Raw genomic sequence first — 26981 nt, forward strand, 5'->3', positions numbered from 1 at the left:
ATTTCTGAGTGCCTTGCGGTAGAGTTGAGACTCTGAACCACTTGAGACCAGAGAATCGACCCATAGTCCAGATTGATCCCGTTGTAAAGCCCATACAGCATTGTGAGAAATCCTTTGCTAGTGGTGCCGGAACCACCACATCGCTCCGCTAAACCCTTAATTAAAAGGGTAAGCAATCCATTCCACTGAGATGGAAGACATGATTTCTTGACTTTGCCAACAGATGTTAGAACATCTGTATACCCCATCTCGTACATCATCTTAAAGATTTGGGCGGTTGTTATGAAGTCTGGTGAAATAACAGAAGTATCTACGGCAAGCCCTAGAAGGGAGCAAAACCGTGCTTTGGAAACGGAAGTCTTCTTGTCATGAATAGAGAAGTAGATACGGTCTTTGTGTTTGTCATAGCTTGCTGTGGAGTAGACTTGAGATAGCAGGGTCATAGGAACTGCCTCCACCTTCGTTAATGCCAATACCAATGGGGAATATGTGAGGCATTCCACCACGTAGAGCATATATGAGTCATAGACGTATGGAGACAACTCTATGATCATGTTCTGATTTGGTTTGATTGCAAGAAAAGAAGAAGAAGCAGACTGATCGTGAGTTGTAGAAGAAGTCGCCATTGTTGAGTTTTTGGAAGAAGATGAACAGGGGCAACTTTTTCAGAGAGATAATGCTTTGAGAGGTAACTGCCAAAGAACACGATCACGTCTTATTTATACCGTTCTCAGGAGAGAGAAAATCGTGATGATTAGGAACCCAAAACGTCGCCTGAAAAAGCGCGATTAGAAGTTATGGTGTATTCAATGAAGACGTCAGCATACGAGGGGCTGAAACGAATCCTTTGCACGCCCCCAAATCTTTTTCGTACCGTTTGAAATCCCTTGTGCCCTTGTTTGGTTACAGTGGAGACTTAGAACCATGTGCCAAACAGTAATTAGAATGTGGGAAAACAATTCCGTGCATAAGAGTGTGAAGAATAAGGAAATAAATCTAATGTGTTTGGTAGTGCGTGTTGTCTAAATAAAAGACAGAAGGCAGAAGATTCCGGGCAAGAATCGCTTCCTTCAGAGTCAAGAGAGACCTGAAGTGTTTGTGTGGTTTCCCGAGAAATACGATCAGTTGTTTTTAGAGAAACAATGAAAGGCGTCTTCTGATGATGGCTAAGAGGTGGCTGAACTCAATCCAAACATTAAGTCTTGACAATAAACTTAAGTGTTGGTAGAGTTACCTGTGAGACCGATGAGATCTGTTGAACAGGTAGGTGGGAAGTATTCTTTGATAGGAATGATATAGACAGAAATCTCAAAATAAATTAAACTGGATCTCTTTGGGAAGAAATGTCTTAGGACGAGACAGTTTCATAAAAGATCACTCATAAAGAAGATTTCCAAGTAAAAGCTTGAGTTAATAACTCACCGTCAATTCTATTTAGGTGTTGGATTTTGGGTTTCACTCAGAACGTGGTAATCGAATCTAAGATCATGAACTCAGATGGTGTGCAACCATAAGCCTCAGTGGTAAAGACTGAGAGCATCAAGGGTTACTTTGGGAAGCGAATGTAAGTGAAGAAGTTGAAGAGATGGTTAAGAGACCGAAAGTACCTTCTGCTACATAAATGGGACAGAGCAGAGCAACTCATGTTTCAGATGAGTAAAAGAAGGTAGCTCTAGACCGAATATGAGAGAATAGCCTGATTGGGAAGAAACGATAGGTATTGATCGAATCATTAAGGCATGCTCGAGGTCATAGAGGCTTGGGACAACATACAGCAGCATGCTTCTAGGGACGTCTAACTAGTCTTATAAGAGAAAAACATACCTGGATGAACGTTCCATAAGGCCATACTTGTATTCACTTGAGCAGGAAGTACATATAAAATATTTTTGAAATTTTGAAATTTACTTAGAGATAAATAAATACTGAAAGACAAAATATTTTTGTTAATTTTTAGTTTTCGGAAAAAGAAATAAAAACAGAAAGATAAAATATTTTTGTTAAATTTGAAGTTTCTGAAAAAGAGAAAAAAAACAGAAAGACAAAATTTAGACAAGGAAAAGAAGTAGATATTAGGAAGAACCGAGCGGTTTGATTGAATGAGAGCCTATCTTGTAGAGACAGAGAGAGACCGAGCGATCTGGTTGATTTGGTTCCGTTATGTTACTAGAGCAGAGAGCAACAGAGCGTTCTGCTAGGTTCGGTTCTCTGATTTTGCCAGAGCAGAGAGTAACCGAGCGGTCTGGTGGATTCGGTTCCTTGATTTTTACCAGAACAGAGAGTGACCGAGCGGTCTGTTGGGTTCGGTTCTTGAATTTGACCAGAACAGAGAGCAACCGAGCGGTCTGTTAGGTTCGGTTCTTGAATTTTACCAGAACAGAGAGTGACCGAGCGGTCTGTTGGGTTCGGTTCTTGAATTTGACCAGAACAGAGAGTGACCGAGCGGTCTGTTGGGTTCGGTTCTTGAATTTGACCAGAACAGAGAGCAACCGAGCGGTCTGTTGGGTTCGGTTCTTGAATTTTTTTTTTTTTTTTTTTTAATTAGAGACATGAGGATTTGGGACCGATTCTGCAACCATCATGCCTAAGCCTTGCAATATCTGATTGAATGATGCTTCAGGAAGAGCTTTTGTAAAGATGTCAGCCAGCTGATCAGTGGTTCTTACGAAGTGAACTTCGACATTTCCATCTTCCACATGATCTTTGATGAAGTGATACCTTAGTGCTATGTGTTTGGTTTTGGAGTGTTGCACTGGGTTATGACAAATCCTAATTGCACTTTCGGAGTCACAATATAGTGGGATCTTCTTCATATTGAGTCCATAGTCTCGAAGTTGACTTTGGATCCAAATCACTTGTGATGTGCATGATGCGGCTGCAATGTATTCTGCTTCGGCTGTAGATAGCGACACGCATGTCTGTTTCTTGGATTGCCAGCTAACTAACTTCCCGTCAAGAAATTGACATCCACCGGTCGTGCTTTTTCGGTCGAGTCCACATCCTCCAAGGTCAGCATCAGAATAGGCTTGAACGAAGAAGCCTGAGTTGGATGGATACCAAAGACCTAAGGAGGTGTTTGGCTTGAGATATCGGAGGATGTTCTTCACTGCAAGCATGTGAGGTTCACGGGGGTTTGCCTGAAATCGAGCACAATAACACACAGAAAACATGATATCAGGTCTGCTAGCAGTAAGATACATTAACGATCCAATCATTTGACGATAGAGCGTGATATCAACAGCTGGTTTGTCTAGAGATGGGGTAAGCTTAGTGCCGAATGCCATTGGGACTTTGACTTTTGAGTCTCCCATCATACCGAACTTTGCTAGGAGAGTCTTCGTGTAAGCTTCCTGATTAATAAAGATGCCTTCGGGTCCCTGTCTTATGTTTAAACCAAGGAAAAAGTTAATAGGACCCATTGAGCTCATTTCAAACTTAGTCTCCATCAGCTTTCTAAATTCAGCCGTTAAGCTTGGATTTGTGGAGCCAAAGATGATATCATCGACATAAATTTGAACTATCATAAGGTGGTTACCTTCCTTTTTGCGAAAGAAGGTTGGGTCAACCGAACCTTGTTTAAATTTAGACATCTTTAAAAATTTTGTAAGCGTTTCATACCAGGCTCTCGGAGCTTGTTTAAGGCCGTACACAGCTTTATCCAGAATATAGCAATGATTTGGATGCTTTTCGTTCACGAATCCAGGAGGTTGCTCTACGTACACCGTCTCTTCAAGTTCTCCATTGAGAAATGCACACTTGACGTCCATTTGGAAAACTTCAAAGTTCTTGTGAGCAGCATAAGCTAGGAATATTCTAACAGATTCTAGCCGAGCTACTGGAGCGAAAGTCTCTTCGTAGTCTATCCCTTCCTCTTGACAATATCCCTTGACCACCAGACAAGCCTTGTTCCGTATAACATTACCTTCCTTGTCCATTTTGTTCCTAAAGACCCATTTGAGACCAACAACCGAAGCATCTGGAGGAGTTGGAATTAGGCGCCAGACTTTGTTTCTTTCAAATTCGTTCAACTCGTCTTGCATTGCTTGAACCCAATCAGAGTGGTCGAGAGCAGTGTTAACTGTCTTTGGTTCAACTTTTGATACGAATGAATTTAACATGCAAAACTCTACCTTTGAAAATAAGGAAGTCTGTTTTGTCTTCAGTTGTGATCGGGTCAGAACCTTTTCAGATACATCCCCAACTACCTGAGAGACAGGATGATCTCTGGTCCATTTGATAAGAGGAGGGTAATTTGGATCAACGGTTGGGTCTAAGTTGGCATTGATTATTTCTTCTAGTTCAGATTGACTATCATAACCGAGTGTCACATCGTCATGTTCTACCTCAGTTGGTGTACTTTGGAAGATATGAGGTTCGTGTGATTCTAGTGGACCTGAGCTTGCTGGTGTTGAGACCTCTTCGGTTGAAGTTGTAGAATTTGACTCCCCCTGGACTTGAGCGTTTGGCTCCCCCTCGACTTGTGTGCATGGCTCCCCTTCGACTTGTGTGCATGGCTCCCCCTCGACTTGAGCACTTGGCTCCCCCTCGATTTGAGCTTCGTTGGAAGGAGAGTCGATACAGATTGATTCTTCTTCATACATTCTCCTTGCAGCATCTTCAACAATCTGCTCCATGTGATCAACTTTGTTATCTGCTGCACCAGCTTCAGAAAGTGAAGCATTCTCTGGTTCGTCAAAGAGCTCCAGAAATGTCTCGAATAGATTAGCAACCGAGACTGTAACCATGCCATTTGGAGGAAAGATTTCCCCAGTGATATTTTCTTTAGCCTGCAGCTTCTTGACATAGTTGTCGTCAAAGGTCACATAATACGTCTCTTCAATTTTTCTTGAACGCTTGTTTAGGACCCTGTATGCCTTGGATGTGAGAGAGTAACCCAGGAAAATTCCTTCGTCGGCTTTGACATCAAACTTGTTGCGGTGTTCTTTGGAGTTGAAGATGAAACACCTTGAGCCGAACACATGAAAAAATTTCACATTTGGCTTCCTGTTGTTCAATATCTCATATGGGGTGAGTGCGAACCTTTTGTTGAGATATGACCTGTTCTGTGTAAAACAAGCAGCACAAATAGCATCAGCCCAAAAATAAAGAGGTAAAGAAGCGAAACTTAGCATAGTTCGGGCAGCTTCACACAAGGATCGGTTTCGTCTTTCGACTATTCCGTTCTGTTGTGGTGTGTAGGGAGCTGAGAAATTATGACTAATTCCCTTCTCTGCAAGAAACTCTTCAAACTCCCTGTTCTTGAATTCGATACCATTGTCGCTTCGGATGTTGCGGACAACCTTTTTGAGCTGTACTTCAATTTGCGTAATAAATGTTTTCAGCTTTTGAGTCGCTTCAGATTTGAGCTTTAGAAAGAACACCCATGTAAATCGAGAAAAGTCATCAACGATAACAAGAATATACTTGCTACCACCGATGCTTTCGATAGATGAAGGACCACACAAATCAGTATGAATTAATTCGAGTGGTTCAACAACTTTTGTATTGATAATAGATGGATGACTTTGACGACTCTGCTTTCCCATTTCGCATGCAGCACATAGATGATCCCTGTCGAACTTGAGTAATAGAAGTCCCCTTACATGACCCCCTGTAACAAGACGATTGATATCTTTGAAATTAAGATGAGATAATCTTCGGTGCCACAACCAGCTTTCATCGGATTGCGCTTTTGACAATAAGCATACAGCTGGGTTTCCTTTGATGGGTTTCATGTTTAAGGGAAACATTTCACCCTTTCGCTCTGACTTGAGAATTATGTTATTTGACTTTTTCTCTATTATTTCTGAACCTTCATCATCGAATCAGACTTTGAGACCTGTACCTCCAACCAGTTGAGATACACTAATGAGGTTGTGCTGGAGTCCTTCCACATATGCCACCTTCCTTATTGAGAAATCCCCATTGGTTATCATTCCGTATCCCTTTATGGTGCCGAAAGAATTGTTTCCGAACTTGACGTTGCCACCATTTGCAAGCGATCTGTACTCCCTAAGCTCTTCTTTCCTCCCTGTCATGTGACGTGAGCAGCCACTATCAATGTACCATTCTTCATCAAACTGCTCGTCACTTATAACCTGCAAAATTTAGAGAGATTTAGGAACCCAAAGTTTCTTGGGTCCACGTGAGCTTTGCATGGAAACAGGAGTAATGAGAGAGATATCAACAAGAAAAGTTCTTTTTACGAGAGTTGATTTATCTTTCCTTTTAATGGTGTACACTTTTATTTTGTTAAGATTAGTAGTGTTAGATTCGGTCTTTGGAGTGGATTTATCGACTTTCTGCTTCCACTTTTGCTCAGTTGATGAATGAGATTTAGAACGAGATTGATATGAAACTGAGGATGAAGAAGAATTGGAAGAATGAAAAGAATCAGACTTAGAAGGAGACTTTAGGTGACCCTTTTGTTTTTGATCATTGGAGGAACCGACCTTAGAGTTTTGTACTCTTTTGTCTTCAGAACCGAACCTCTGTGTTCGGTTGGAGCCACTTTTGGAACAGAACCTTTGGTTCTGGTTGATATCCTTTTCAGAACCGAACTTCTGCTTTCGGTTGTTGTCCTTTTGTGAACCGAACCTCGGCTTTCGGTTTTTGGGACTTTCAAGCTTTTCTTCAGGAATGTCTTCATACTTTAGATTCTTGTCTTGATGAGTGAAGTATGCATTCTGGGAACGCCAGAATTGTTTCCTTTCAGAAAGGTTCTTCCGGTATCTATTGTTCCTTTCTATCTTCCTGTTCCGTATCTGAGATGGTTGATGATGAACATTTGCTTTTGTTTTTGCTGACCCCTTGATCGGTTCCATTTGAACTGTGGTGGAATTACTTTGAGCTGAAGAAGCCGAAGGAATGGTTTCTGTTGGAGAGTGAACATCCTTCTGAGGAGTATCTTTTGTACCACTAGTGCTCGGCTCACTGAAGTTGTTTGGCTTATTCAAAGGTTCGGGTATATATCTTCCTTTGCTCTTCCATGAAGTTCGTTCAGATAAACCAATGGTTTCGTCTGCATTATCAATAGGAGCTTCCCAGAAGTATTCATCACAGCCATCAGCATTGTCTTTGTCTACAATGGCTGCAAGTTCGGCTGTTTGATGTTCAGTTACTCCTGTTACCTTATATACTTGATTTGGAGTAGTCCTGACCTTTTGATACACAACAGCTTTCTCAACTAATTTCGGGGACTTTTGATGGGACAACCGAGCGAACTCTACAGAATTTTCAGAAATAAGATTCTTGTGATTTTCTGGCTTGGTTTTAATAAATTCTGAGCAATCAACCGTGTCCTCTACAGAAATTTCACTCATATTGTCATCCTCATCAAGCTCAGATGCATTTTCAACATCAATTTTGTTTTCTGAGCTTACTTTGGTGTTTAAAGAGTCAAATTTTTGCATGGTTTCGGTCCTCAGTTTAAGTCTGTCATTTTCATCCAAAAGATTTTTAAGCATGAGCTTGTGGTCTTTAGATTTAATGAAGGACTCAATTTTGTCCAGTCCATACATGTAGGTGGGATTTATGTCATCAGACGATATCACACTTTCACAGTTATAAGCTTCGGCATCGATTTCATCTTCCTTAAATTCCAGGAAAGGCAAAATCATGCGGTGAATTCTTTGGCCTATTTCACAATCCAAGTGGAGCTGAGTAATATTAGAATACAGACGTTTAGCAATTAAACAAAAAACATTTCGTTGTTTTAACAATTTCAAATTGTCTCTTTGCAAATAAATGTTTTCATCTTTAACTCTGACTAATTCCGATTCCTTTAACTCTATCCACATTCTCCGCTCCTCACTCTTCGACGCAGCCCTGCTCAATTGATCAGTTAGGTTAGAATTTGTGACCCGAGTTTGAGTTAAGCTACTATCTAGATGAGATATTCTTGAATTGACACTTTTTAGTTCTTTCTCATAAGAGGATGATGGTACTTTGCATGAAATAAAAACAGATTGTACCTTCTTTATCAGTTCATCCAGCTCATTGAACTGCTGGCTGAGTGGTTTGGCTGTGAAGCACATATCTTCTTTTGCATTCTGTTCATCATTGCCTCCATCGGTGTTGTATCCCCTCAATTGAGATACGTCAGAAACCATAAGGCATTTACCTCCACTGCCTTCTTCCTTAGACACGAACGCCTTTCCATGAGTAGGCTGCCTCACTTCCTCGTCTTCTGAGTCAGTAGACCACACTTCCGTGCTACCGAACTCATCACCTGGAACAGAACCCTGCACAATAAGGGCATTACAAGGCGGGTTAGCAGCAGACTTCTTCTTTCTCAACTCATCTAGCCTTTTCTGCAACACAGCTTCCTCATTGTTTCCATCATCTTTCTCAGCCATTTTCTTGAGGACACAGTCCTTAGCATAATGGTTTTTCCCACCACAGTAGAAACAGCTCACTCCAGAGTCGCCGTCAACTTTCGGTTCCTTCTTGTGCTCCTCAACTTTCGGTTCATTAACCACCTTTTCAGAGCTGTAACTTCCCTGCCAGTTTCGGTTTTTGTTGCTGGGAAATTTCTTCTTTATGAACCTTTTGGGATTGGATACCATCAAGGCATAATCTTCTGATGTGAGATCATATTCTTCCAGGCTCAGGTCTTCATCCTCCATAACGGCTTTACTTTTTGACAAGAGAGCCAACGAACCGAGACCGGAAACGACATTCTTTTCTTGCACCACATTTTTCTCTTGAGACTTGAGAATTCCCACCAGTTTCGCCAAAGAGTATGATTTAAATTGCTCATGGGCTTTAACTGTGGAAACTACTGCTCTCCACTCAGACCTTAGACCATTCAGGAATGTAACTTTCTGTTCGATGAGCTTCCTTTCAATATCATGTTTGATCATCTTGCTGAGAAGATGATTGAAGCGATCGAATGTCTGGGTTACAGATTCTTCAGCCCCTTGTCTAAATTCACCAAACTCAGATAGAAGCAGAGTTTGTATAGAATGTTCGAGATCTTCGTCTGTAGAGTACAGTTCACGAAGTCTGTCCCAAACATCCTTCGCCGTCGTGCATGAGCTAACCAATCTGAATGTATCAGACTGAAGGGCAAACCGGATCAATCTTAGTGCTTTGATATTGCATAGGAACTTGTCTTTTTCATCTTGTGCAATGTCTTTCACGTCCTTAAGCAGATCATTGTATTCTTTTTGAGTTTTAATGACTCTGGACGTTGCAGAATGAGAAAACGGTCCGTTCGTGATGGCTTCCCAAATCAAATACCCATTTTCCTCCGACCCAATAACGTAGTCTTCGAAATGATGTGCCCATACTTCATAATCGTTGGTGTATAAGATCGGAATCCTTGTCGTCGAACCAATGCTGTTTGAAATATTGATAACGTTTGATTGTGTCGCGTCCATTATGATCGTAAAAACCTGTTCAAAGATCAGACTTGTAATAAAGCGGATTAGGGCAAAATAATAAATATCAAGATACGTCAATAAAGATGACGGCTCAATAAATATTAATGATTGCGGAAAAACCCTAATGAAAATCTTTTTCACAGAAAAGATGTGTATCAATTACACAGCCTCCTGCTCTGATACCAATTGATGAGATTAAGCAAACCTTTAATCTATAAAGATCGATTAGATCTTGAACAAGTAACTAAACAATGACGATATGAACACAATAAAAGAACAAGACAAGATTGAATCAAACGTGTTGAATGATTAAAACAAAATCCTCAGAAGAGCTCGATTAAGAACATCAACTGTAGAGGATTGGAAGGTTACAAGTATGATCAAAGAAACCTTTAGTCGTCTGGAAAATATCGTATACTCAGATCTCTCTAAACCTTAACCTAATATGCATGCAAGCATAAGCTTATATACAAAGCATAAAAGACACACGGTTGGACAGGCCCAAACTGTAATACAAAGAATTATAAACAAACGAGCCCAAAAGACGCAATCTTCTAAGCCCAACATTCACTTAGAGGATCAATTAAGATATGGTTCTTAATCATTAAGACACATTATAAAGCATAAAAGCTACTCTCCCTTCTTCTTAGAATGGAGAAACTTTTATCTTTCTGCCTACTTGATTCATCTTATTCGTTCTACTATTGATCTAAACTCTTTAATCAATTCAGAATTACACTTAATCTTGTAAGTGTAATCATATTTACTAAGCCTTTAGTAAATCATGACGAATATCTTTGTTACTCTTATGGTGAACTTGATCAACACACAACTTTGTGTACTCGATCTCCTAGTCCTTCACTTGACACTTTGTCAATGAGTTAGTCTAATTTCCAAATACGTAATTTCTCATTCATCGTGCATCCACGTTGCATGATTCCAAGTTTCTGTCCAATTGAAACTTGGGCGATGAGAAACTCTCCCAATTTGGTAAATTCTCGACATTTCCATAAATAACATAACTAAGAATCATATCCATTCGTTGTAGAAATATGCAAACATCAATTTTCACATAACGATTTCATTGCAAGAAAGTAAACAAATAAATAAATAAGTCAAACAAAATTTATTTTATTTATAAAAGCAGCGGAAAAACATTTGTCCTTACAATGCAAAATCTATTGAAAACTATGTAAAAAGAAAATTTCTAACAACTCTATCATAACTATCTAAGCTCAAAATCCAATCTTCAAGTCAATGAGATCGAGATCCATCTCTTGTGATTAGATTCATCTTGCTCTCTTATCAAGCTTCCTTTCTTTTCACCGATCCTTCAAAACATTCAAATGCAATCTTATCACATCATGTATTAAGAATCAATGAATAGGAACTTAATGGAGTTAGATAGTGGATTCTTACCTAAAGCATAGTCATACTTTTGACTCTCCCATCTCTTAGATCTCTTAGGTAAATAGGGCAACTTCGTCTCCAATGCCCCTTCTCTTGGCAATAAAAGCAAACTGACTCCTTTGGAACAACACATGGAACTACCTCAGACATCGCCTTTCTCTTATGATCAAACTTTTCGATCATTGCATGTCTTTCATTGCCATTGTCTATATCCATAGAGGTCTTGAAGGCAGATTCACCAATCAACTTTGCTTTTCTATTGCGCCAAACCATTGCTGATTCAGCAGCAATAAGCATATAGGTGAGATCTATAAGGGTCACGTCGTAGTTCATCATATAGTACTCTCTTACGAACTTACTATATGAGTTGGGAAGTGACTGAAGAACCCAATCAATAGCCATCGCTTCACCGACAACGGATCCCATGATTCTTAATCTATCAATGTGTGACTTCATCCCTAAGACGTGTGCACACACCGACTTGCCATCTTTATGTTTACTTGCCAAAAGGGCTTGAGTGATATTGAACCTTTCAATTTTACAATCTTGTGGGTTAGGGAGAATAATTGGAGGAGGAGGAGGAAGTGAAACATGATTTCTTGTTCCTCGATCGAATCGTGGAATATCATCTTCATGTGGAATGCTTGTTCCACGGGATTTGAGAAGACCATAGTTGTCGAACTTTGACATTGGGAGAAAAACGAATTCAAGTTAGTTGATTGATTGAGTCCTTGGTAAATCACCCAAATGAAATTCCAAGGCTAGGACCCAACACAATATCCTACAACTCGGGAGAGGGATGCCGTAACCCAAATTGCAGAACATTTGAAGGTAAGTGAATGACGATTCACTAGTTTCCACCATGAAAAACGAAAAAGAAATTTAAGTTTTAAATCTATGAAAACTCCTAGATCCTTTGAGATTCATTGAACATTTCAATGGCATGTTTAAATCTTGATATGCCCCTTTTGTTTGTGACTGGGATGCCGAGGATCACAAAGCGGGTGTGAATAACCATGCAAACTACATGGTGCCCTCACATGTTACGATCACCTATTCGATGTGCCGGTAAACCACACACGCTCCACCGAACTATGACAAACATTGAGTCACCCTTTGCTACCTTTGCTTAGAACCATTTAGTGTGCCGGTAAACCACACACGCTCCACTAACGTCTTCACAAGGGCACAAAGTGTAATTTCATGGAATTGCATCAATTCACTTTTGCCTAAGTAACTAAGATTGGGAATTAGAAAAACATTTAGTTACTTTGTATTTCATTATACTTATAATGGAAGGTTTCGTCCTATCCTACCCGTTCGGCTAATGACCCTCCACTAGTCAAGAGTGCGGTGGGTAAGAGTGGATACCCATTCAATCGTCATTTTATAGGCAATTTCCTTAAACACCCCTTATAGACCAGCTTCGTGAATGAGGCCTACTAACGGTAAGACTGACTTTTACTCATACATATATATAATGTTAGACTTTTAATATTATATATAGTATAGGGTGCATTTTATACTTTTAAAATAGTATGTGGTTGACTTTAACAATTACACTTTTAATTCAATTAAATGGTTAACCTAAACCTTTATGGATTTATTAAACCTCTTTTAATTATACTCCTTAATTAATTAATAAAACCATAAGGGTGTGATTTGAACTTTTCAAAACATTACAAGGGTTTTAGAATTTAACATTTCTAATTAAACTTTTAATCAACTTTTAAATTCCAAAACTTGAGGGCAAATTTTGAAACCTTTTTCAAAACATTAGGGTTTTAACTATTTAAATTTCAAAACCCCAAAACTTTTGGGTTCAAATTTAAACTATAAAACCTAAAGGGGAAAATATGAAACCTTTCATAACAACAAGGATCAAATAACAAATAATTTTAAATTAACATTTAATCACATAATTATCCATATTTGATTTATTTAATGATTTCTTGCAAAACACTTTATCAATTTACTCAAAATAATTAATCAATTATCTTATAAGGAAACAATTATCTTGTTAATTGATAATTATCTTTAATTAGATCAAGAATATAGTCATATATATCATAAAATCGGATTTATATTGATCTAACATGATAAGGTAACTATCCATATGCAAAAACAGCAAGAAATCCCGAGATAAGCATTATCTGACGAGTTGACTCGTCGAGTTAGGCATGGACTCGTCGAGTCTGCATGGACTCGGCGAGTTCAGCCATGGACTCGGCGAGTCCAGCCTCCATAATCCAAAAAATCGAATTTTCTAGTTATTCAATGCATCAATACAATTGAAACCACTCTAGGCTCTGATACCACTGATGGGTTTTAGTCATAAGACATCCTATGTTCTCATACAAACCCTAATGCTTGGATCTAGGTTTCTCTATTGTACATGCTTTGAATCCAAGACTATAAACCCTAATTCTAGCATGCAAGTAATCATATTAACATGTAATTAGGTTTAAGATCATACGTTGATTTTTATGTAGCAATAACAATCCCAAATCTCCTTGTATTGACTTTGGAAGGCTTAGAGTCACAGGTGTCACTACTCTAATGGTTCACAAACACCATAAGCAAGAGGATGAAGAGGAGAGAGGATGGAGGCTACCAAAAACGTGTAGAAACCCTAGCAAGAACATTAGCCACGCTTTTGAGCCTTAAGGGGTCTTTATATAGTTGGGCTATTAGGGTTATCTAACAAGGAAACCCTAATTTGGATGCTTAAGCCCTAAGCAACCCATAGACTCCTTTTATCAAGCCCATGGACGATTTCCTTATGGGTTCCCCATTAGAATTCGTCCATCCCTTAATACAAGGCAATCCATGGCCCAAATTGCAATTATCCTATAATTACAATTCCAATCCCTTAAGTTTAATTAATCTCTTTTAGTCACAAAACTAATTACCAATTAATTATTGACTAATATTAATTAAACAATATGATTTCTCCTTTAATATATTATTCCCATAATATATTAATAAATCATATTTAATCCTTACTCTCCATAATTCATCCTATCAAGTTGCTTTGGTGAAGGCAACCCAAAAGGACCATGCACCATCGGGTCAAGTACATACCAAAATAGTTATGGACTTAGACACTAATCCAACACAAGCATTCTCAGATGTTGACTTAGGTGGTTGTGGATTAGATCGTAAAAGCACAACTGGAGGATGTTAATTTCTAAATGGTAAATTGGTTAGTTGGCAATCAAAGAAACAAACTTGCGTTTCTCTATCCACTGCAGAAGCGGAATACATTGCTGCAGCATCCTGCACATCTCAAGTCGTATGGATACAAAGTCAACTCAGGGATTACAGGCTAAACATGAAGAAGATCCCACTATATTGCGACTCTGAAAGCACAATTTGGATTTATCACAACCTAATGCAACATTCGAAAACAAAGCATATAGTACTGAGGTACCATTTCATCAAGGATCACGTCGAAGATGGTAACGTAGAAATTCACTTCGTCAGAACGACTGATCAACTAGCAGACATATTCACAAAGGCCTTACCTGAAGCGAGCTTCAATAAGATTCTACAAGGCCTAGGAATGATGCAAGCTGAATCTGTACCAAAATCGCTTTCGCTTTCATAAAGGTAACAAGCGAAATAGAGCGAACCGAAATGAACCGAACGTTCGGTCTGTTTTGGGTTCTGTCCTTCTGAACTCGTTCGCTTCTTTTTCTTAACAAGTCATTTTAACTGTATTCTTTTGTAAACTTTTTCATTGCTTCTTTTTCACTTATAAAATTCCAAATAATAAAAAAATAAAAAAATAAAATAAAATAAAAAATATTTTTCTCTTTTAATTCTCATAAAAATACATATAAAATCCAAAAATATTTTTCTCTTTTGTTCTATTGGTCAATTCTTACAAAATACAAAAATATTTGTTTATTTTAATTTTTATATCTAACGTTTTTATTTTTGTCTAAGTGAAATTCTCGATGGTGGAGCTCAAACAGGTATCTCTATTTCATTTTATCCCTTAGTTAGATGTCCCTAGAAGCATGTTGTTGTATGTTGACTAAAACCTCGAAAGATTTTGAGTGAAGCCTTAATAACATAATATATACAAATCATGTTTTCCCAATTTAGGCTGTAATATTTACTCAAATCATGAGCTACCTTACTCTACTCATATTGAGTTTAGAGTTTTCTGCTTGATCACACTTTTTCTTTAGAGCAGAGGTACATTCGCTTCCTATACCATCTCTAATATTTTTATCCATTATACTTCGTATCACCAATATAACCCTTGAGACTCTCAGCATTTACCACTGAGGTTTATGGTTATGCAAACTCTATGTTGATGATCTTAGTCTCATGCCACTATGTACAAAGTGAAACCCACAATTCAACACCTCAAATGAATTGACGGTGAATTCTCATATTCAATAGCTTACTTGTTACCTAAATAAATCTCTTTTTATTTTTGCATGATCTTTTAGGAATTTGTCTAAAAACAAGGCTTTTCTTCCCTTAAAGATCCAGTTTTTTTTTTTTTTTTTTTTTTTTTTTTTTTTTTTTTTTTTTTAGAGAGATTTCTATCCTTCTTTTTGTCACTATAAAAGATATCTTACCCACTTGTTCAACAGATCACAATGATCTCACAAGTACTTCATTCAGTTTCGGTCTCATGTCGAGTATCAAAATTATGAATTGAAGCGAAAGCCACCCTTTATAACCTTTAAAAGATGCCTTTCAATACTTCTTAACAAGTTATTGATCATTATTTAATGGGAAACCAAGCAAGCACTTCAATTTCTCTCTTAACTTTGAAGGAAGTGATTCATGCCCAGAATCCATTGTTTTATGTCTATTTAAGGCATCACAGATTATCCCAAAACATTTGCTTTATTTCTTTATCTTTCACACTCTATGCATGGAAATTTTAATTTTCCACACTCTGGTTCTATTAATGGTGTTCAATAAAGCATCACAGGCAACGACGATTCAAATATTTAACGAGTGACGATTGGGATAAAGTGGAAGCTGACTCATTGTTTATCCAATCGGTTTGGTAATTTGAAAAAGCACAATTTATGGAATGGCGTGCCAAAAAGGAAAAGACCTTTCTCTTTCCTGCATCATCCTCGGTATGCAACCGTTCACCTGTCAAGTCAGGCGCTATTTTTGAAATAATCCCTGATCTCAGCTGGATTTTTTTCTCTCCTACTTGTATGTATAAAAGGGATTCGAACGGTACTCTTTAACCTTTACCACTTCCCAAATTCTCTCAAAGAACAACAATGATCTCTCCTACTTTTCATCATCTTCTTCAAGAAACTACAATGGCAAACTCTTCGTCCATTCATGATACTTCCGTTCGTCAACCACTTCTCACCATCAAACCCCAACTGAACCTGTTGATCGATCTCACTCCGTTTTTCTATGAGCCTTACATGATGTACGTTTTTGAGTGTCTCAAATACTCACCTCTTGTCGAAGTTCTCACCAAGGTAGAAGTCGTTCCAATGTCGTGCCTTTCTCTTGTCTACTCTACTGCCTATTATGACAAGGTTCATGAAAGGATTCACTTTGAAATCCACAATGAGAAGACCTCTATCTCCAAGCATCGCTTCTGTCCCCTAATTGGTCTTTCTCAAGATCAATCTCTGGTAAATCCTAAATCCATCACCACTGGTCAATTGTTTTCTATGTTTTATCAGATGGGATATACCAAATCACTTACCACCATCACAAAGTTCAAGAAGTCCTGCCTTCCTCCTCAATGGAATGGCCTTTTCACGCTGCTTTTCAAAGGACTCTCTGAGTGAAGCGCTGGCTCAGATGGTGCAAGCAAGTCTTTCATGACTGTACTATATGGGTTGTACCATGGGATCCACTTAGATTTTGGCACTATCATCAGGAAGCAGTTGGTACAAAGCTTGGTCACTTCATCCAGGCACTCTAAGATCTCGTGTGGGAGATTTTGGACAATCATCACCACCTAGGTAATGGACCGCCTTCATGTTCCAATCATGGCGGATTCCATTCTCTCCTCCATTGCTACCTTTCATACTACGAAAATTATTGTCACCGATCCCACCAAGTACTCATTTATTGGATCTATTCCGGAGGCCATGCTCGCTCCTATCTCTACCTCGAGTAACGGTCTCCAACAATACAGGAAACATCCGTCGTTAGGTCCGAGGGAGCTTACCCCAGCCATGGTTCGCTCTATTGATGAGGCTGACAAACCTATTAAAAGGGGTAAGAAACCGGAAAACCAAAAACAGGCACAAGTTTCCAAACCCACCAAAGGGAAAACCCCTAAGAAGCGAAAGTATGATAGGGCTGTTACCTCACCTCCTAAACCGAAGAAGCTGAAGAAGCCCGATAGGAGGCTCATACTACAATCTTCAAGTGATTCAGATTCTGAGTATGTTCCTCCCCAACATAAGATTACCTCTCCTTCAGAATATGAGAGCGAATGCTCTAACGATGAGGCTTCGGGCCGAGGTGATACTCCACCTCGCTCGCCTACCCCAGAAATTCCAGTTCTCTCTCACCCTCCTTCACCTCCACATGTAACCATCGTTGTATCTATCCCTCCCATTTTCCTATTCCAACCACTCAACCATTCACTACAATTCCCATCCCTAGTCCCATATTCACAGACACTACCACTACCACAACAGCTGCTCAATCTACTGCCCTTACTCCACCAGTAACAACCGAACCACTTGTCACAACCGAACCTCCACCTACTTCGAAAACCTTATCTCCCACACAATCTACTGAAAAAACTCCTATTCTAGGCGGTGAGGACTTGGAATTTGATTCCACGTATTTCAATCCTTACCGAGTGCAGAGCGACGATAATGATGATGTGCTTGATACGAAACATCATCTCAAGGCAATAAATGAGAAGCTTGATCAACTACTCTCATCCTCTACCTCCGGAGCTTATTCTGAAGTTGCATTGAAGGCCTTGTTCTCCTCCGTTGTTATTGAACACAGTGTCGCATTAACTTCTGCAGCCAAAGCAATCGAAGCCTCTACTTCCCAATGTCAACAAGCCTCAATTGCTGTTGATGCTTCGACTAAAGAATGCAAGGAAGCAACCGCAAAATTTGATAAACTAGTTTCTGAAGCTCACTTGTTTTTAGATTCCTTGCAGGCTGCTGCTGCTAAGAACACTCAAACTGTCAACGCTTTAGTAGAGAACCTTCAACGGTCTCTTCAATCTGAACGCTCAAACCTTGAAGCGGCATGACAAGCCATTGAAGCAGCCAACGTAACTCTACATGCTAACGTCAATGACCGTTTGACTCAATTGGAGGCCGAATTGGCTGTAGAGAATCTCATCGTGGATGAGCTTGATAGGCGCACCTCACAGCTGAAAATGCAAAACCTCAACTTGCGTACTGCTACTACTGAGCTCAATGATCTAAAGTCGGAGAAGGAAGTTGTCCAGAGTTCAATGGCTGATGTTGACTCCATCCTCCTTCATCTCCTTGAAGCACACGATCCACTCATCACCATTAGCACCCGACGACATCTGGCTGACAAACTTAGGCCATCATTGGACATCCTTAGTCGTATCGAGAGTGTTTCGGTGACTGGTGTCCAGACAAAACAAGGGGGAGAAAAGTAAACTTAACCTCCTCCTACTGAACCGAGACCATCTACTTAACCGAAGGGTAATGAAGCTTCACTCAGTAACAAAGGGAAGAAGAAGAAGAAAATTGGAGAAGATGACATAGATGATGAGGATGACATATATGCTGAAAATCCTAAAAATCCTTTTCAAAAAACAAAGCTCTCTGAAAAAGAGTTGGAAGAAAAACTCAAGAAACAACAGGCTGAGTTAGAGCGAAAGAAAAAGGAGTCGGAGCTCCTAGAGAAGAAAAAGTCCATGTTTCCTGTGTGGACTGCAGTTTTGCTCCAGAGATGCGCAATCGATGAGCCAAGCATTCTTTGACTTGAGCCAGTTATGTCTTTTGGGCTCGAGAACTTCAAGGACGCACAGTTCGACATGCTAATCGCCCGAAAGTCATTTGTCTTCCATTGCTTTAATTCGACTGCTGCTGTTCCTTCCCCGGACCCGAAGGTAGATAGGGATCTGCTGGACTTCTACCTGGAGTTTGCTCAACCCCAGTACTTGACCTGGATCTTGAAGAACAGTACAACTGTCAAGGTTTTGAAGCCTTACTCAGCGGGGAAGTTTGTTAATATTCAATTCAAAGTGACTCGAGGCTCCAACGGCTCGGTTCACAACTTCACCCTCCTTGATCTGCCGAACGTGAATCTCCATCACTGGATACTCCTCAAGAACATTCTTCTGTTAAATCATAAGGAGTACCAACCAATAATTGATCATGTAAAGCGTATGCTTGTTTGCTACATACACGAAGTGGCAAAGATGGACCAGGAGATTGCGTCTGCCATACATAAGCGAACAATGATCAAGACTATGGGTAGAGCTGGAAATGTCAACACTATGGTCAAGGGGAAGAATGATACGGATTACCAAACTGTTATGTTCCTCAGGGGCGAAGGTCAGAAATGTATGTTCGCTCTTGTTGATAAACACCTATTCTCAACATCATGCCTGGAGCATATCTTAGAGATCATCCAGAGGTGTGATCAAAACAGCGCTGCTGATAAGAAATTATTCACTGATATGCTGAGGTGGTACATACAGTTTCGATAGACAATTCTCGCAATAATTCCTCGTCTGTTCAAAGTTATAATGACAGTGAAGCCCACACATAATAAATGATCTCTCGCCTCGTTTAACGCAAAGGGATTGGGCCTGTCCAACCGTGCATGTATTGTCGGTATTGGGCCTGTCCAACCGTGCATGTATTGTACTAGGGTTTAGTATATAATTTGCATGCATGCAGTCTTAGAAGTCATCACTTTCATTATTTGTTTTCTCTAAGTTTTGTAAACCCTAGCTCGCCTCTACAGTGGAAGTTCTTTGTCGAGCTCTGCTGAGGTGTGACTTTATTTTGAATCATAAGCATACATTTGATTCCATCCTATGTTTAGTTTCATACAGTTTCTGACTTGTTCGATTTCTATAATCATACTTGTGAAAGATCTAATCGATCTAGAGCTTAATTCTCATCAATAAGGGACCTAGAGCATGGAGGAGAGATAAAACTTGGTAAATCTAGCAATTTAAGTGCTAATGTCCAAGAAGTGTCGAGATCTGAAGTTATAACTTCATAATACACTCAAATCCATGAATGACTCCAAAATAAGCTACTAAAGGCCACAAACCTCTCAAAGAAGAGATCTAGCAAATAAATAGTTAAGGTATCGAGTTTATATCTCCAAATGGTTGCAACAACACTGACAATCCTGGATCTAAAGCTTCTCCCTTCTACCTTGCACCACCAACATCACACTCCTTCAACAAAATTACCAAAGACACTCTTTAGGCTCAAACACACAAAATGGGGAATGGGGGACAATTAGGTTTTTCTCTAGAATTATGGGGCGATGAGGGAGGCCACAATGAAGCATTAAGGCCTTTATATATGGTATAAAAATATGAAAATTAGGGTTTCATTTTAGCCACGATAATCGTCGAGTAGGTTTCTTAACCCGTGTCCCAAATTATTCATACTCTTCGAGTCTGGGGCTGCCAACTCATCGAGTTCCTTTATGAAAATGAATAAATTAAGATGTTAAATACATACCATAAACCAGGCGTTACACATTCTCAGCCTCCAACGCTCTGAAACTAAGCTCTAGCCTCTCGTTTATTCCTTGGAGTGTTCTTGATTTGTTTGTGAGTTTTGAGAAGAAGAAGAAACTTGTAGATCTTGGAGAGATTGATTTAGCTCAAAAGTTTCCACCTTTTAGGCACTCTATTGGCACTATAAGTTATACAGTTCCCTACTTTACTTTTTTTCCATGCATAAATCTAGGTTAGAAATAAATTTTGGTCCCATTTTGTTCTTTTCTTTGAAGTTCTTGAAGTTTGGGAAACTTTAGGACCATATGCTTGATCTTGAATGATTTATGGACCTTATAAGGAGCTGATAAGTGATTTTTTTAAATCCTTTGTTTCCATGCAAAGGATTCAATCCATTTTTTTAGAATTAAGAATTTGTGTTTGAGTTTTGTGCATTATTAAGACTTGTAGGTGATGTGATACGATTCTCAATGGCCAGTCTCGATTGTTTTATCACATAATAGTCGTTACATGAACAAGAGATGGTCGTATTCTGTTAAACATTGAACATCGACTTTATGAACATGTTTATATTTGCTCACATTTGGTAAGTCTAAGCTGTCTTGTAACATCCATAAATTTTACGCCAAATTTAAAATTTCTCAATCATAAATAAAAACCAAATAGCATTGTTTACCAAATGTTTTCAAATCATGTTTCATCAGAGTGTCCCAAAAATCATAACATAAGGATGAGGAGAGGTACGGTCACGCCTTCGCCTTGGCATGATCTTCTGAAGTAATTGAAAAAATAAACTGAAAACTGTAAGCCCAAGGGCTTAGTGAGCTACCCCCAAAATACCAATACCACACTGACAATACCATATCAATAATAATCAATCAATCAACATGCATACTGGGCCATCAGCCTGACTAGACCGCCCTATCGGGCCTACAGTCTGTCTGAATCTATCCCGAGCCTTCAGCATGACTGGTCTGCCACGCGGGCCTACAGTCTCCCTAGACCGCTCATAGAGTATATTGGCCTTCAGCACAAAGGAGGACTGCCTCAACCCAACCAAAAGCAGATAACCATGTGCGCATACTATCATATATATGCCTATACAAACATCAAACATATATGTCACACTGATCATCAGTCATAGAATTCTCTTGTAAATAGAGTACCGACCTAGCAGGTCACTAACATACCAATCCCTACGTATCATAAGAGCATAACATATTGTCTACCCTGATTCTGATCTAACATATCATAATTATATGTAGCATACCATAACAATAACAACTAAAGGGTCAGCCTTGGTGCCGTAGACCCTATTGATATAGTGAGGATAACTCCCCTCGAAGATGTCGACACGAAAGGTAAACTCCAACTCTCAGATCACTTGAGACAGGCTCCGCCACCTATTATCACAGTACATCATACTCATAAGTCCTTAACCTTATAAGGTATTCCATAACCCACTAGTCAAAGTCCTCAGTCAAGGTCAACAGTCCATGTTGACCTTAACTTGCCGAGTACCCTTGGCTACTCGCCGAGTTCCCTAAAGCACATTCCAACTCGCCTAGTCATCGTAGTGACTCGTTGAGTTCCTTTGATTCTCGATCAAACTTTAAGGCCACCCGTCGATTTCCTTCCTTTCAACTCGATGGATACACACTCATACATATCCAAGAGAAAAATCATCCGACTCGCCAAGTTGTTCTTCAACTCGTCGAGTTTATGGCAATCTTCATCGGACTCACCGAGTTGTTCATCCAACTTGTCGAGTTCACGGCCATCTTCATGTGACTCGCTGAGTCGCTTTGCGACTCGCCGAGTTATTTTAGTACTTTTTCCATACAGACTTATTTTTGAGCCATGCAACGGCTCCAACTCATAGATCCAAGCTTCTAGGGCATGCTTATCACGTAAAGTTGCAAACTTTACATGCATGCATGGCTATAAAGGCTTTAAATGTCTATTTTAAGTTCTTAATGGAAGTTCATGCTCAAGAGGGACCTTGATCACAACCAATACTATGACTTTATGCTTCTAGAATCCAAGGAGGGTCCAGATCTGAAGTTACAACTTCAAATCTAGCCCATAAATCATCATATCAACTTGAAAATCCATAAAAATCCATATAGACTCAACAAAAGGGAAAAAGGGAAGTAAGGATGGCACTTTGATACCTCCAAAGGATGCTAGCTGAGGAAAATCCTGCTTCCCACTCCTTCCTTGCTTCAATTTCCTTTGCACTCTTAGCTTCTTCCTCTAAGATTCTCTTTTCCAAGCTTCAAACGCTACACCAAGGCACACACACACACATGAATTTGGGTTTTAAGGGGCTCTCAAAGACTGCAAAGAGGCGAAAGGAGGCTAAGGCTCCTTTAAATAGAGGTGCAATACCCGAGATTTAGGGTTTCATCTGCCAGCTCCTACTCGCTGAGTCCCAATATGGACTCATCGAGTAAGTCACTTAAAACGCGATCTTATCTAGCCGCTACTCGACGAGTAGGTCAACCAACTCGTCGAGTAGAGCTTAACCCAATAAAATTTATTTAAGCAATACCTGAGAATCGGGGCGTTACATGTATGCTGAGGTTTGACCCATGTTTTTATATTGGTGTTTGAGCAGATGTTCGTCAGTTTTCAAATCTGGTGAGTTTCTCACTATACAATGTATGAGATTTGTATGGATATGATAGGTTGTATGGGTACTTTCAGGGTACGATTTCATACTTAGATTGGTTAACTTCTTTGCTTATTTTGTAAGGAATCCTTGACGAAATTGGCATTAAACCTTCAGGCCTAATAGGATAGGTTAGTGGAAGTTCAACATGTCTTTGGGGTGATGGTTGTGTAACATCCCAAAGACCATGCCAAAAATTTCATTTTTATTTCATAATTAAAACCATAATTGTCAAAATCATCTTATCAAAACATAAGTAATAGTATCTCAAAATAACATATCAAAAACATGTGTCAATATATATCACAGTAACATCCTAGGTTAAAACATCGTGGTGTAGGCAATACAGTCATCCCGAGCTCTTCCCCTTGCTACTAGAAGTACCTAAAAATAAAACTTAAAACTGTAATCATGCTAATGAATCTCTAGTGACTGCCCCAATGAATCTCTGAGCTATCATTACCAAAATAAAACTTAGTCAAAATCCAATAATCCTTTAGATATCATATCATACTCAAAACCCCTTCATGGGTTAACCTTGGTCAAGGTCAAAATCAAGGTCAATGTCACTGTCCAGTCAACATCAAAGTCAACACTCCGAGTTAACCTAACCCGTCGAGTCATCGTCTAACTCGTCAATTTTTGATGCTTCTCAGCATCATGATAAAACGAGTCAACTCGTCAAGTCCCACCTCAGACTCATCGAGTTCTTCCTTTTACAGAGTCGGGACAATTCGACCCAACTCGTCGAGTTCTTCAGTCTGTTGCACCATCTTAATGGATTAAGGCACTATTCTTCAGATCTAAGCTCCATACTTTAGATATAGAATGGAAATCTCCTTAGAAGGGTAATGTTTCCAACTTTACCTGTTAATACCCCTCCTTAAGCGATTTAGCTCAAACCCTAACTCTAAAAGATCTAGATCTTGATACAAAAGTGATCAGTACTACTAGATAGTGGGTATAAACATAGATCTAGACCTTAGATGTAACAACCCGTAAATTATTCCGTCAATGTAACCCGTTCTCGTTAATAAAACTATTTGTATTTCCGATTTTTCCGTTAAGTTTTGGGTTAACTTAATTAAATTGAGACCTTTATTATAATCTCGTGAGTGTCCAAACCCATTTGAATGACGTTAAAACATCCCAATATTCACTTGGAAAATTTTTAGTTTCAACTACATCGGGTTACGGCAACTAAATTGTATACGACCATAAGCCTCGTTTAACATCAGTATCGGGTAGATTTCCACCGGGTCTCAAACTCAAACCATATATAAAGTTGAGTAGATCTCATTTGAGGCTTTTCCACTCTGTCTCTACAAATCCGATTTTTGATCCAAAATCACCCATTCTATGCTCCAAATCGGTATGTAATCCATCCTAGATCATAGTATAGCTTGTCTAACATTCAAATCCGTGTCTAAATCATCCAAAAGGACCAAATACATGTGTTTACGACCCAGGAACAGCCCCAAACCGCAAACACACATAAATGGGGTTTTGAAGCCCCAAAACCCTTGTAAACCACTTCTGGAGCTTAGATATGACTTAGGGGCTTACATGAATGGACTTAGAACACCAAAATCTTAAAATTTGGGGAGTAACCATGAGTTTACGGCCCAAGATCATGCTTGGACCGTATACACAACTTCTAAGGCCGTAAACACCTTTTAAGGTGTTAAAATGCCCCTTAAACACCTCCTAAGCCTTGCAATACTTTCTAGAATCAACCACCATTGTGTTAGGGACCTTAAACATGAAAGAAACCACCCCCTTAGGAGATTACGCATGTAAACCCCCCAAGGAATGGTTCTTTGGCCGTAAACTCCTATAAAGTGGTCAAATGGTACCCTAACTTCCTCCCATGGCTTATACTTTGGACTAGAACCACTTGTGCTTAACCTAGGACCATCAAAACACATAAGGAAAGGGTATATGAGAGTTTACGGCCATAAACTCCTATTTTACAGACGTAAACTCCTTAAAATGGTCCATATGTTGATCAATTCACTTCCCATGCCTTAGATCTGAGCCTAGCCTAATTCCACAAGTGTTATAAGACCTTTAAGCACCCAAGAACACACCACCCCATGAGTTTATGGCCGTAAACTCACGGGGATATGTTCTATGGGCGTAATCTCCCCTAAGAGTTTACTCTTGAAGAGAAAACTCCATATCTAGACCATACACCTCCATATATGCGACCCGGGTCACTCCTAACACTTGATATGAAGTGTTTTCGCGCCTCGGAGTGTATATTCTTATCTAATTAGTAGTTCAAAGTCTAATTAGATACAATTATGTATTTATTTATATTACATAGGAACCTCGCGTGTATTCAAGCCCCGAACTGACACTTAGCATCTTAACTGGCACATTTCTCGACTGATAAGTTCATACCCCTACACTTTTTCCGTATTTTCAATGTTTTTAGGGGGGTGGGGTGGGGAATACAAGCAAAAGTACAAGAATATCTTGTACTCAAACTTATTATTTTGATTTTTATGTTTCATATTCTGTATGCTTTTAACACTGGAAACCGTATTAACCAACCGTTTGACTTGCAGATTTAGTTTTGAAACTAATTGCGAAACTCATTATAAAATGTTATAATTTATGTTATATTTTATAATTTACGAAGGATTCATGATAAGTATAAAACAGGATTATTACTAATATTATACGACTTTGGATGTCACTAGAGCTTCGAAAATACAATTAATGTACTTCTTTGAGTGCCACTAGAGCTTCGAAATTTACGTATGATATTATTAGCCTTTAGATGTCACTAGAGCTTCGAAAATACTGTTAATGTACTTCTTTGAGTGCCACCAGAGCTTCGAAATTTACGTCTAATATAAGCCTTTGGATGTCACCAGAGCTTCGAAAATACAACCAATGTACGCCTTTGAGTGTCACCAGAGCTTCGAAAAATCGTCTAATACCCGCCTCTAAATAAAACCAGAGTTTCGAAAATATGTCTATTAATACATTCCTCTGAGTGAAATTAGAGTTTCGAAAAGAAAATTCTTGTTAAGTATAGTAGATATTCGTGTAAGAATAACAAATCACAAACTTTAAGGAAAATAAGGGTTTTTCCTGGGATAACTGAACTGTTCATGACTAGATTGTCTAACAAACGAATAACTAAACCTTACTTATAAGAATATATGGGATTTTCTTGGATAACAACTTTTTCAGAAAACCAAAGGAAACTTGTTCATTTTCAGAAACAAACCGCTTATGAACTTACCAACTTTATGCTGATATTTTCAAAACTGCTTGTATTCTCAGGTCCACATTAAACAGGTACCCACAATCTTTTCGAGAAGATGGAGCATTTTAGCAGTCTCGTCTTTACTTTTGTTCATTTTGGATGTGTATATCTATAATCTTGTATAACATTACTTTCAAACAAATGTAAATACTTCTATGTAATGTAATGGTTTTGTTTATTATGCTTACCATGTACATTGGTTGTGATACTTTCTGTGACGTACTCTGCCCCGGAAGGTTTCCGCCATCGGTTTCGGGGTGTGATAGATTGTTATCAGAGCCCTTGTTTATAGTGAACTAAGTATACCGAACCTTACATGGTATAAGACTATAAACACTAAGGGGCTGAAGTGCTCTGAACTAAAAGTATACTTTAAAATATAAGTATTTTTCAAAAGTATACAAGAATACCTAGCCACCAGAAACCGTAACTACGAGTAGAACAAAACATAAGTAAATGGGTGTTGTATCCTGCGGTTATACCTGGGCAGTTATGTAGTCGTGTCTAGAGTCAATATAGCTTGATCAACTATATTCTTTCGAGACACTGCCAACA

Source organism: Lactuca saligna, chromosome 8 (genome assembly GCF_052625555.1).
Source record: "Lactuca saligna cultivar CGN05327 chromosome 8, ASM5262555v1, whole genome shotgun sequence".
In the NCBI taxonomy this organism is placed as follows: Eukaryota; Viridiplantae; Streptophyta; class Magnoliopsida; order Asterales; family Asteraceae; genus Lactuca; species Lactuca saligna.